Raw genomic sequence first — 9868 nt, 5'->3', positions numbered from 1 at the left:
CACAACGGCTGCTCGCCAACCAGCTCCGCCGGGTTGCCGCCAGCCGCCCCAGTGGGTGTTTCACTCGCGCTCAACATTTTGAAGAACCGAAGTCCTGGTTGCTCCTCTCGAAGAACCAAACTCCTTGTCACGGACCGGAGCCTCGGCCGTCTGACTCACAGGGGGGGGGAGGTTTGAGAAAGGAAAAGCGCAAGAAATCGGTCCAAAAAACGAAAGCAAGAGTATAAACATTCACGGCATTTACACATAAATATTTAAATGCCCACGGACCGAGTTCATTACACCCAGTACCCCCAGTGCGTGGGTGGACCTGCTACCTAACAAATCCTACTAAGATATCTCAGGCATCTCCAGTGTCGCGTCGCGAAGTCTACAGTTCTCCCCTGGCGGCCTCCGGGTCCAGCAAGGCACCGACGTCCTCCTCGGCGCCCCATCGCGATAGACGCCCGTCTCCTCGGAGCTCCCCTCCGGATCATGAAGAAGCAGGCCGAAGTTGTCACCAGCCACGATCCCGCCGTCCTCCGCCTGCTCAGGGTGGAACTCGTCGTGGAAGGCGAACTCGGTGATGTACCTGGCCCGGGAGGCAATCTGGCCGGCTTGCTCCCGCAACAGCTGCTCCGAGCCGGCACGCTGGCCCATCAACGTGTCCAGTTGCAGGTCCGGATGCCAAGACAGCGCGAACCGCAGCACCATCTCAGCGCCAGCACGGGCAGCGAAGACACGACACTCGTAAAGCCAGGCCGGCCCCATCTCCAGCCAACGCGCTAAGCGCGTGAAGCTATTTGGCGTGACGGAGCCCGGCAAAAGGGCCGTCGTCATTGCGGTGCCAGCCTGGGACAACCGCCCCATCTACTCCCCTAGGACCCGTAGCTGGGCCTCAATGACCGTTATGATTTCCAGGAAGGTCCACGACACCTGCGGGTCCTTCCCGGATCCGACGACTAACGTCGGGTCACGCTGAAAGAGGATGGCTTCCTCCGCCAGCCGATGCGTCTCTGGGAAGGCTCCTGCCAGAAAAGTGAAACATATCAGGAAAAAGACAACAAGGATGAAAGGACGGATTCGACCCGGCAAAACACAAGAAAAGCACTTACTAGAGAAGGACTCTTCCAGGTGCTGCGCTTCGAGCAACGTACCACGCCGCTCCCGGTCAATGGTGCGGGTGCGCTCCTGGAGCGCCTTCTCTAGATCGGCCGCCTTGGCTAGGGCCGCGTTCAACTCGGCGTCATTGTAATTGACCACCTTCTTGGCCACCTCGTGACGACGGGCCTCATCCTGGCGGGCCCCCTCAGTCGTGGCAGCCTGCTCCCGCAGGTGCTCCACCTCGGCCTGGAGCCAGCCCTTGTCGCCAGCCAGCCTGCCATGCAACTGGTCCGCCTCGACCAGTGCCTACTGCGCCTCCACCACCTTGGCGGCCTCTTCCTTAAGGAGTTCCACCTCGGCCTCGAGGCGGCTCTTATGACCCGCCAGCTGCACCCACAGCTGGTTGGCCTCGTCAAACGACCGCCGGGCCACGGCCGCCTCCGCCCTCACATGCGCCACCTCTTCGCCAAGACGGTCGTTGTCGGCAACGAGCCGTTCATAGTGATGACCAGCGCGGAGCAGCCGGGTCTGCCGGGACAGCACCTCGACTGCAAAAAGGAAGATTCAGGAAAGAAGAAAGCAAGACTTAAGATTTAGCCCAACTGTTACACAGTTGGCCCGAATCTCGCGGGCTACACCAAGTGGGTGCGCTAGCGCGCCCCCACTAGAAAAGAGCGTGAAGATACCCGCGGCAACGCGGAGCTCCTCCTCCTTGGCGGCGAGCTGCTCCTTGAGCTCCCGGTATTTTCCCAGGAGGCGGTTGAATGCGTCGACCCGGTAGGCATCGAGTTGCTGAAGAAAGTAGTAATCACAATAAAGACAACATTCTAAAGATTCGAACCAACTACTACGTAGTTGGCCCGAACCTCGGGGGCTACACCCAGTGGGTGCGCTGGCGCGCCCCCACAAAGAAGAAGTTGCAAAAAGAAGCTTACCAGCACGGCGTGCTCCAGGTCCCGTGTCCACTCCACCTCGGCCTGGGCGAAGGCCTCGAGCCGGTCTGTCCGGCCGCGCAGACGGCGGCTGACGGCGTCCATCGCCTCCTCCTCCTGGGTCTGAGGTCCGAAGACCACGGCGCCCCCGATCCGCCGGCTGTGGCGCGGCGGCCCGACGCGCTCCTTGCCAGGGCACCATAGCATGCTCCCCACTGGCCGCTCCCAACGCGGCCAGCACCTCCTCCGGCGCCCTCTCCGGTGCTGTCGATGATCCGGACACCAGGATGGCCTGCTGGGCCACCACCGACCTAGATGCCGGGGTAGCCTGCGGCACCGCTGCCTGCGGTGCCTCCTCCAACACCGGCGACGTCTTGCACGCCGCCGCTTGCAGCGCCTCCTCCAAGACGGTGCCACCGCCGCCTCCATTAGCCCCTGCCCGCTCGACGACGTCGACCCACAGCAGGGTGTCGTCCTCCACCTCCACGACCTCCTGGTCGACGATCACCACCTCAGCCCGGCCTTCACGGCCAAGCTCTCTCACTAACGACGACTCGAAGACCATTGCCACCACCACCGAGCCTCGGGCATCTCACGCCAGGCCAGCTCTACGCCGGCTCTCGCCCATGCCGCCACCGCGTCGGTCCAAGACTGGACCGACGCCGCCTCCAGCTCCGCCTCGGCCCTGTTCCTCTCCCGCCAGGCCAGGCCCCCGGCGTCGGTCGGGTCCAGGCCGAGGTCCGGGTCGGCCCGGCCCTCCTTCTTGACCTGGTCGACAAGGTCGGGTCGGCTCCTGCTGAACACGGTCCCCTCGGTGGCCCCGGCGTCCGCCGCCACCCTCGCTAGTGTGATAGGCGACCTGAAGAAGAAGACAGGATGAGCAAAAACAAAACCAGCTCGACCGTTTGGACGCATACAGGAGAAGAAACTTACCCTGTCAGGACCGAGACGGGGGCCAGCCTCCCATGCTCGGCGCCACGCTTCCTCTTGTCCGGTCTCCTGCTCCCGGCCGAGTCTGCCGCACGCTTTGGGGCCTGGGGCCGCGGCGCGATGCTGTCTTTTGCGTGCGGCCGGCTCAGCACCGCCTCCTCCTCCCAGCGCCACTACACCAACAACTGGCATCAGCATCACCCGCGCCATGCCATGGTCAACAACTTGAGAAACACAAAGAAAAGAACAAAACTTACCCGCGCGACGCCCAGCGTCGGCGTCGGCCTCGGCCTCCTCCTCCCCGCCGTGGGCCGCGGGCTCCTCCGACGCCGCCCGCTCCACCTACGATGGAGCCCGAGCATAAGGATGCCGGATCGCGTTTAGAAGCACCTCCCGTGTCGCGTCAGGGAGAACAAGGAGATGCATAGTAGCAAAGTAAGGTGAATAAACACTCACCAGTGGCGCCGGATTTGACTCGTTGTACGGTACCTTGCCGAACCGCCAGTCCACCCCAAGGTTGGCCTTGGAGATATCGTTCACTCGGCGCGCGATCTGCTCCACCGTCAGGCGCGTCGTTTCCATGCGCTTGGGATCTTGAAGACCGGCCACCTTGTCGATGAGGCAGGAGCGCCTCTGCAGCGGGAGAACCTGGTGCATGATGAACGCGGCGATGAGGTTGTTGCTAGCGAGCCCCTCCCGCGTCCTCATCACTGCCACCTGCTCACAGAGATTGAGAAGCTCCCGTGACGGGCGCCTGGGGGAGCAGCCCCAGTTCATCTTCGCCCGCGGCGGCGCGATGGCAAAGGCTGGAAGATTGATGCGGTCCGCACCCAGGTTGCGGACGTAGAAGGAGTTCTCCCATTTCTTGGTAGAATCCTCCCGCGGGATCTTGGGGCAGTCCGCCCCCGACTGCTTCGAGATGATGGAGGCTCCACAGTCGGCGAACTCTCCGGCTGTCGGGCCCTGCTGCTTCAGTGAGAAGAAGCGTGCCCAGAGGTCGATCGTAGGCTCGACCCTCACATACCCCTCGCAGAGGGTGACGAAGCCCGAAAGTTGGACGACAGTGCCGGCTCCGAGATGGTGAGGTTGGAGCCCGAAGAACTCCAGGAACATGCGGAAGAAGGTGCTCACTGGCAACCCAAATCGTTGCTCAAAGTGCATGAGGAAGACCATGCACTCCGTCTCCTTGGGCTGTGGCCTCTTCTCACCGGGCGGCAGACGGATGTCGACATCCATCTCCTGCAGCTAGCGCCTGGACGCGCGAAGATGGGCGATGTCCTCGACAGTGACGTTCGAGCCCACCAAGAGTCTGACGGCAGCGCCATCGATGAAAGCAAGAGGGGAAGAAGGAAGATGGACGATGGCGAGGTTCTGCTTGGAGCAACAGGCATTGCAGCGCAACGGTTGCAAGAGGCAGAGCAAGAGCAAAGGGGCAGGAGGGCGCGAGCGAGAATAATGTCCGCCGCCCCCCCCCCTTGCTCCCAATTTATAACCCTGGGTTTGAACGTGGGGCAGTGGGATTGTCTGCGCTCGCCTTTCCCACTACCTCACAATAAGTGCACATGTACGCACGCAATAACTGCCCAGGGAAGAGCAACCGGCCCCCGGACGCCGCAATAAATCTGCGCGCGTCGGCTAAGGGCGCGCGGCGGCAGGCCCCAGCCCGTCGCCCAGTCCCGTCACGCACGTGGCATGTCAGGCCCCTACGACTTCCGGGCACCACGTGGCGCCCGTGCGAAGCCCGAGGGATTTCCCCAAGATTCGACGGACTCCTCGGTTCCTGCCCCCACCGGGGCGCCACGATCCGGTTTCTAAAAAAGAAAACCGGCACACAATGGGTGTTTCCGGACCCGGCGCTCGCAGAATCTGCCTTGCTTAAGGTGGAAACTACGAAGGCCCACTCATCCGAAGACGGCGGACCTTCACAGCTTCGGGGACTACTGTTGGGGGGATGAACCCCGGGCAGGCAACGGAACCTGGATCCTTTTCAAAAACAACGGGGCCGGCATCGCCCCTCAAGCCGGCACGCGCTTGGCCTGGTTGCTCAACCCGGCCAAACCCCGCAACTCGGCCAAACTCTCCGACCCAGCAAGACACGTCGACCCAGCCTCAACAACTAGTACAAGACAGCCAAACCCGGCGCAACCAAGGCTTCCTCAACAAGCCTGCTCCACCCGTGGCGTGCTCCACAATCCAGCCACGGGTCAACTCCCGTCCCATCCAGTCCGTGCGATGGGACGAGTCTTCAGCCATTGATGACCAAGGCAACAGTGCCCCACCCATGCCTCTAGTCAGCCAGAGCGTGGAAACACTGCCCCTCACCTACCCGCTGACCAGAGCCGACGTGGCTACAGTGCCCCCGCCATCACCACTGAGGAGAGCAAGCGGCGACCTGACGGAGTGCCACTATACACGACTCGACTCGGCCACACCCTGATGATCAACAAGACGGCGCACAGTCCCCCTAGGCACGTGGGGCCCGCACCTAGAGGAACCCGGCGAACCACAGGCCCCCAGCGGGTCCGAGCCCGGGTCCCCAAGACACCGAAAACCCGGACCCACCAACTTGTAACATTACCATTGTATCCCTAGGGGGTTGGCCTATAAAAACGCCTAGGAGCCCACGCATACGGGAAAGAAAGGAACAAGAGACAGATAATCTAGAGAGGAACCAACCATCCAACAATAACGCCCGCTTGGGAGCAGGAGCACCCTAAGCCTTGGCCAGCCCTCCTTCCTCCTCCATATAGCTCTAGGAGCAACCTTGTACTATCGAACATCAAACCACACTCGGCAGGACTAGGGGTGTTATCTCTCCGGAGAGCCCCAAACCTGGGTATGTCTTGCGTCCCGCGCTCGCTCATACCAACCCCGCCTCTGGAGCCCACCAGTGCCCTCGAGCCTCCTCATCTCTTTAGCCATCCCATGGCATCTGCCATGCGCCCACCACGACAACTACCTAGTAGTGTCACACTCAAATTTTTCTTACAATAGTGTTCTTGAACTTTTGTGGTACCAGTGCTTGAACTTCACATAAATAACTATATTTTTCTGAACATGTTACATATATTTTTCTTACAGCTTTTTTTCCTTAAACTGCTATGATTCATGTACTTGAACTTCACATTCATAACTAATTTTTTTCTAAACATGTGACAGGTAATTTTGCTTTCTTGTATTGTTAGTTGGACTTCTGTGCTAACAGTGGTTGAACTGCTTGTTGTACATTATTTTCAGATAATTTTGCTGTCATGGTACAACAGGAGCTTTACGTACACCAAAATAGTGGGGTAATAATTCTTGTGTCAGTGCAAGAATACCAACATGTCATCAGTTTGCATGAGTTGGTGATTATGATTGTACTCAATGTCCACTGCCACGCATGTGTTATCCTCCTGCACCTTCACCCTCATTCTTGCATTGCAGCCTGTCCTCTGCGATGTTTTGTTTTGCTGCCTGTTAGCCTCTGAAACAGAAGTTGTGTGTTTCCCTTGGAACGTGCAAACAAAATACTTGTGATTGTCATTCCCTCCCGTCTTCCTGATTCCAAAACCAGCGTGTCTGGCGTATCTGTTAGAAAATTCCCTTGCTTTCTCTACATCTTGGAATCGCATCTTTAGTCTTGGTATTAGATAATCCGGGGGATCCGGCATCTGCAGAAAAAGAAAAAATAATCCAAACGACACATTAAAATGCAGTTTATGAACTTGTTATCCTGGAGGGGGAAGAAAATTTCCAGATAATACAAGATGCGTATATAAATATTGTTTGTTTCACTTACGTGCATACATGATCGCAACTCCACCGGAGTCTGCTGCTGTCCTTCTATGATGGGGCACGGTGGAATAATCATAGTAGGATGCAGGAGTGGATCACGGGGAGGAAGGAGGGCTAAAGATGGCCTCTCTCTTGTTTGCGTCCTTTTTTGCTTGAGGTGGTTGTGGAGGTATTGTGATCCTGGTATTGGTTTGCTCTTTTGTTTTGTGAAGCAATCCATCTACCTTATGTCCCGTACAATTCTAACTTGTAGCAGCAGCAGGATCCAACGATGGTAGTCTGCAGAGCACTCTCCTCCGTGTGTGTGTGTTGGATTTGTCCTGGGATCCGGTTTAGTTGCTTCCCTTTGGCATTGACGAGGCACACCATGATAACCTCCAGAGTTACAGTGCAGGACTTGAGCTAAACCCCTCCTCCATCGGTGTTTTTGGGAGTCTGCTTGTGGATACAAAGAATCCATGGGGGATTTCCAGCGTCACCCAATTAGGTGGAGGCGCAAAGTTGTGCGGATAGGGCTGTGACCCAGCATCTTGGAAGTCTCCATGTGTTTCGGGTGTCATCCATTTTTGGTCTGGACCAGGTTGGCAATGTTGTTGGTGCGTTTGAGGTGTGACCCATTGAGGGGGTGGTGCAACGAATATGGGCTTGGGATTGTGTACTTGCTGCTAGGAACTTCTAAGCTTCTTCATGCATCTCTCATCTTCCTGACATAAAAGAAGAAATGTTTATTAGCACACAAGTTACATCTGCCTATACCTTTGTAACTGAACTTAGCATTATTCACAGCCTGAACTTCTCATATATAAAGTGGTGTTCATGTACATATTTTTTCCCCTGGGACAGGCATCACATATGCACTGAGCTGAGCATCTGCCAATACTTTTGTACCTGAACTGAGCACCCTTCACAGAATGAACCTCACATTCTGTTAATTCTACACTATATGATTACTTATATGTACGTGAACTGAGCACTCTCCACAACCTAAACTTGTTGTTTTACAAAGGGGAAATACTGTCTACAATTAAAAAACGTGAACCTTCATGAGTTTGAATGGTTGAACCACTAGTGCAAACCAACCTGACCTTCATGTGATCACATGCATGTTCTATTTTCCTTTTATTTTTTGCACACAACCAGATACATACCAACCTGAACTCTAGCGCACTAAATAGTTAAACTTCATGATACGTCCATTTTGCATCCTGCTTTTATATCAATATTTATTGCATTATGGGATGTTATTACACATTATATCTCAATACTTATGGATATTCTCTCTTAATTTACAAGGTTTACTATGAAGAGGGGGAATGCCGACAGCTGGAATTTTGGCTAGAAAAGGAGCAAATATTGCAAACCTATTCTGCATAGCTCCAAAAATCATGAAACTCCACGGAAGTCAGTTTTGGAATTAATAAGAATTATTGAGCGAAGAAAGCACAAGAGGGGGCCCACACCCTGGACAGGTGGGTGGGGGCGCGCCCACCCCTACTGGGCGCGCCCCCTGTCTCCTGGCCCCCCTAGTGGCCCTCAGGTGCCCATCTTCTGCTATATGAAGGCTTTTACCCTTGAAAAAATCAAGAGGAAGCTTACGGGACGAAACTCCGCCACCACGAGGCGGAACCTTGGCGGAACCAATCTAGACCTCCGGTAGAGCTGTTCTACCGGGGTAACTTCCCTCCGGGAGGGGGAAATCATCACCATCATCATCACCAACGATACTCTCTTCGGGAGGGGGTCAATCTCCATCAACATCTTCACCACACCATCTTCTCTCAAAACCCTAGCTCATCTCTTGTATCCAATCTTGTATCAAAACCACAAATTGGTACCTGTGGGTTGCTAGTAGTGTTGATTACTCCTTGTAGTTGATGCTAATTGGTTTACTTGGTGTAAGATCATATGTTCAGATCCTTAATGCATATTATTACTCCTCTTATTATGAACATGAATATGCTTTGTGAGTAGTTACGTTTGTGCCTGAGGACATGGGTGAAGTCTTGCTATTAGTAGTCATGTGAATTTGGTATTCGTTCGATATTTTGATGAGAAGTATGTTGTATTTCCTCTAGTGGTGTTATGTGAACGTCGACTACATGACACTTCACCATTATTTGGGCCTAGAGGAAGGAATTGGGAAGTAATAAGTAGATGATGGGTTGCTAGAGTGACAGAAGCTTAAACCCTAGTTTATGCGTTGCTTCGTTAAGGGCTAATTTGGATCCATATGTCTAATGCTGTGGTTAGGTTTACCTTAGTACTTCTTTTGTAGTTGCGGATGCTTGCAATAGGGGTTAATCATAAGTGGGTTGTTTGTCCAAGTAATGGCAATACCCAAGCACCGGTCCACCCACATATCAAATAATCAAAGTACCGAACGCGAATCATATGAGCGTGATGAAACTAACTTGACGATAATTCCCATGTGTCCTCGGGAGATATTTTCTCATTATAAGAAATTGTCCAGGCTTATCCTTTTCTACAAAAAGGATTGGGCCACCTTGATGCACTTTATTTACTTTCATTGCTTGTTACTCGTTACAATTTATCTTATCACAAAACTATCTGTTACCTACAATTTCAGTGCTTGCAGAGAAAACCTTACTGAAAACCTCTTGTCATTTCCTTCTGCTCCTCGTTGGGTTCGACACTCTTACTTATCAAAAGGACTACGATAGATCCCCTACACTTGTGGGTCATCAAGACTCTTTACTGGCACCGTTGCCGGGGAGTGAAGCACCTTTGGTGAGTAGAACTTGGTAAGGAAACATTTATATAGTGTGCTAAAATTTTCTGCCACTTGTTACTATGGAAACTAATCCTTTGAGGGGTTTGTTTGGGGTATCTTCACCCCGACCAGAAGAGCAAAGACTTGCTCCTCAACCTACTAAACCTACTGAAAATATTTACTTTGAGATTCCTTCGGGTATGCTAGAGAAACTGCTAGCTAATCCCTTTGCAGGAGAAGGAACATTGCATCCCGGTTTACACCTTGTCTTTGTGGATGAAGTTTGTGGATTATTTAAGCTTGCAGGTATTCCCAATGATGTTGTCAAAAGGAAGGTCTTCCCTTTATCTCTGATGGGAGATGCATTGACATGGTATAGGCTATGTGATGATACAGGATCTTGGAATTATAAACG

This window comes from Triticum dicoccoides, chromosome 2B, assembly GCF_002162155.2.
Source record: "Triticum dicoccoides isolate Atlit2015 ecotype Zavitan chromosome 2B, WEW_v2.0, whole genome shotgun sequence".
Lineage (NCBI taxonomy): Eukaryota > Viridiplantae > Streptophyta > Magnoliopsida > Poales > Poaceae > Triticum > Triticum dicoccoides.
Note: the sequence above shows the minus strand (reverse complement) of the source record.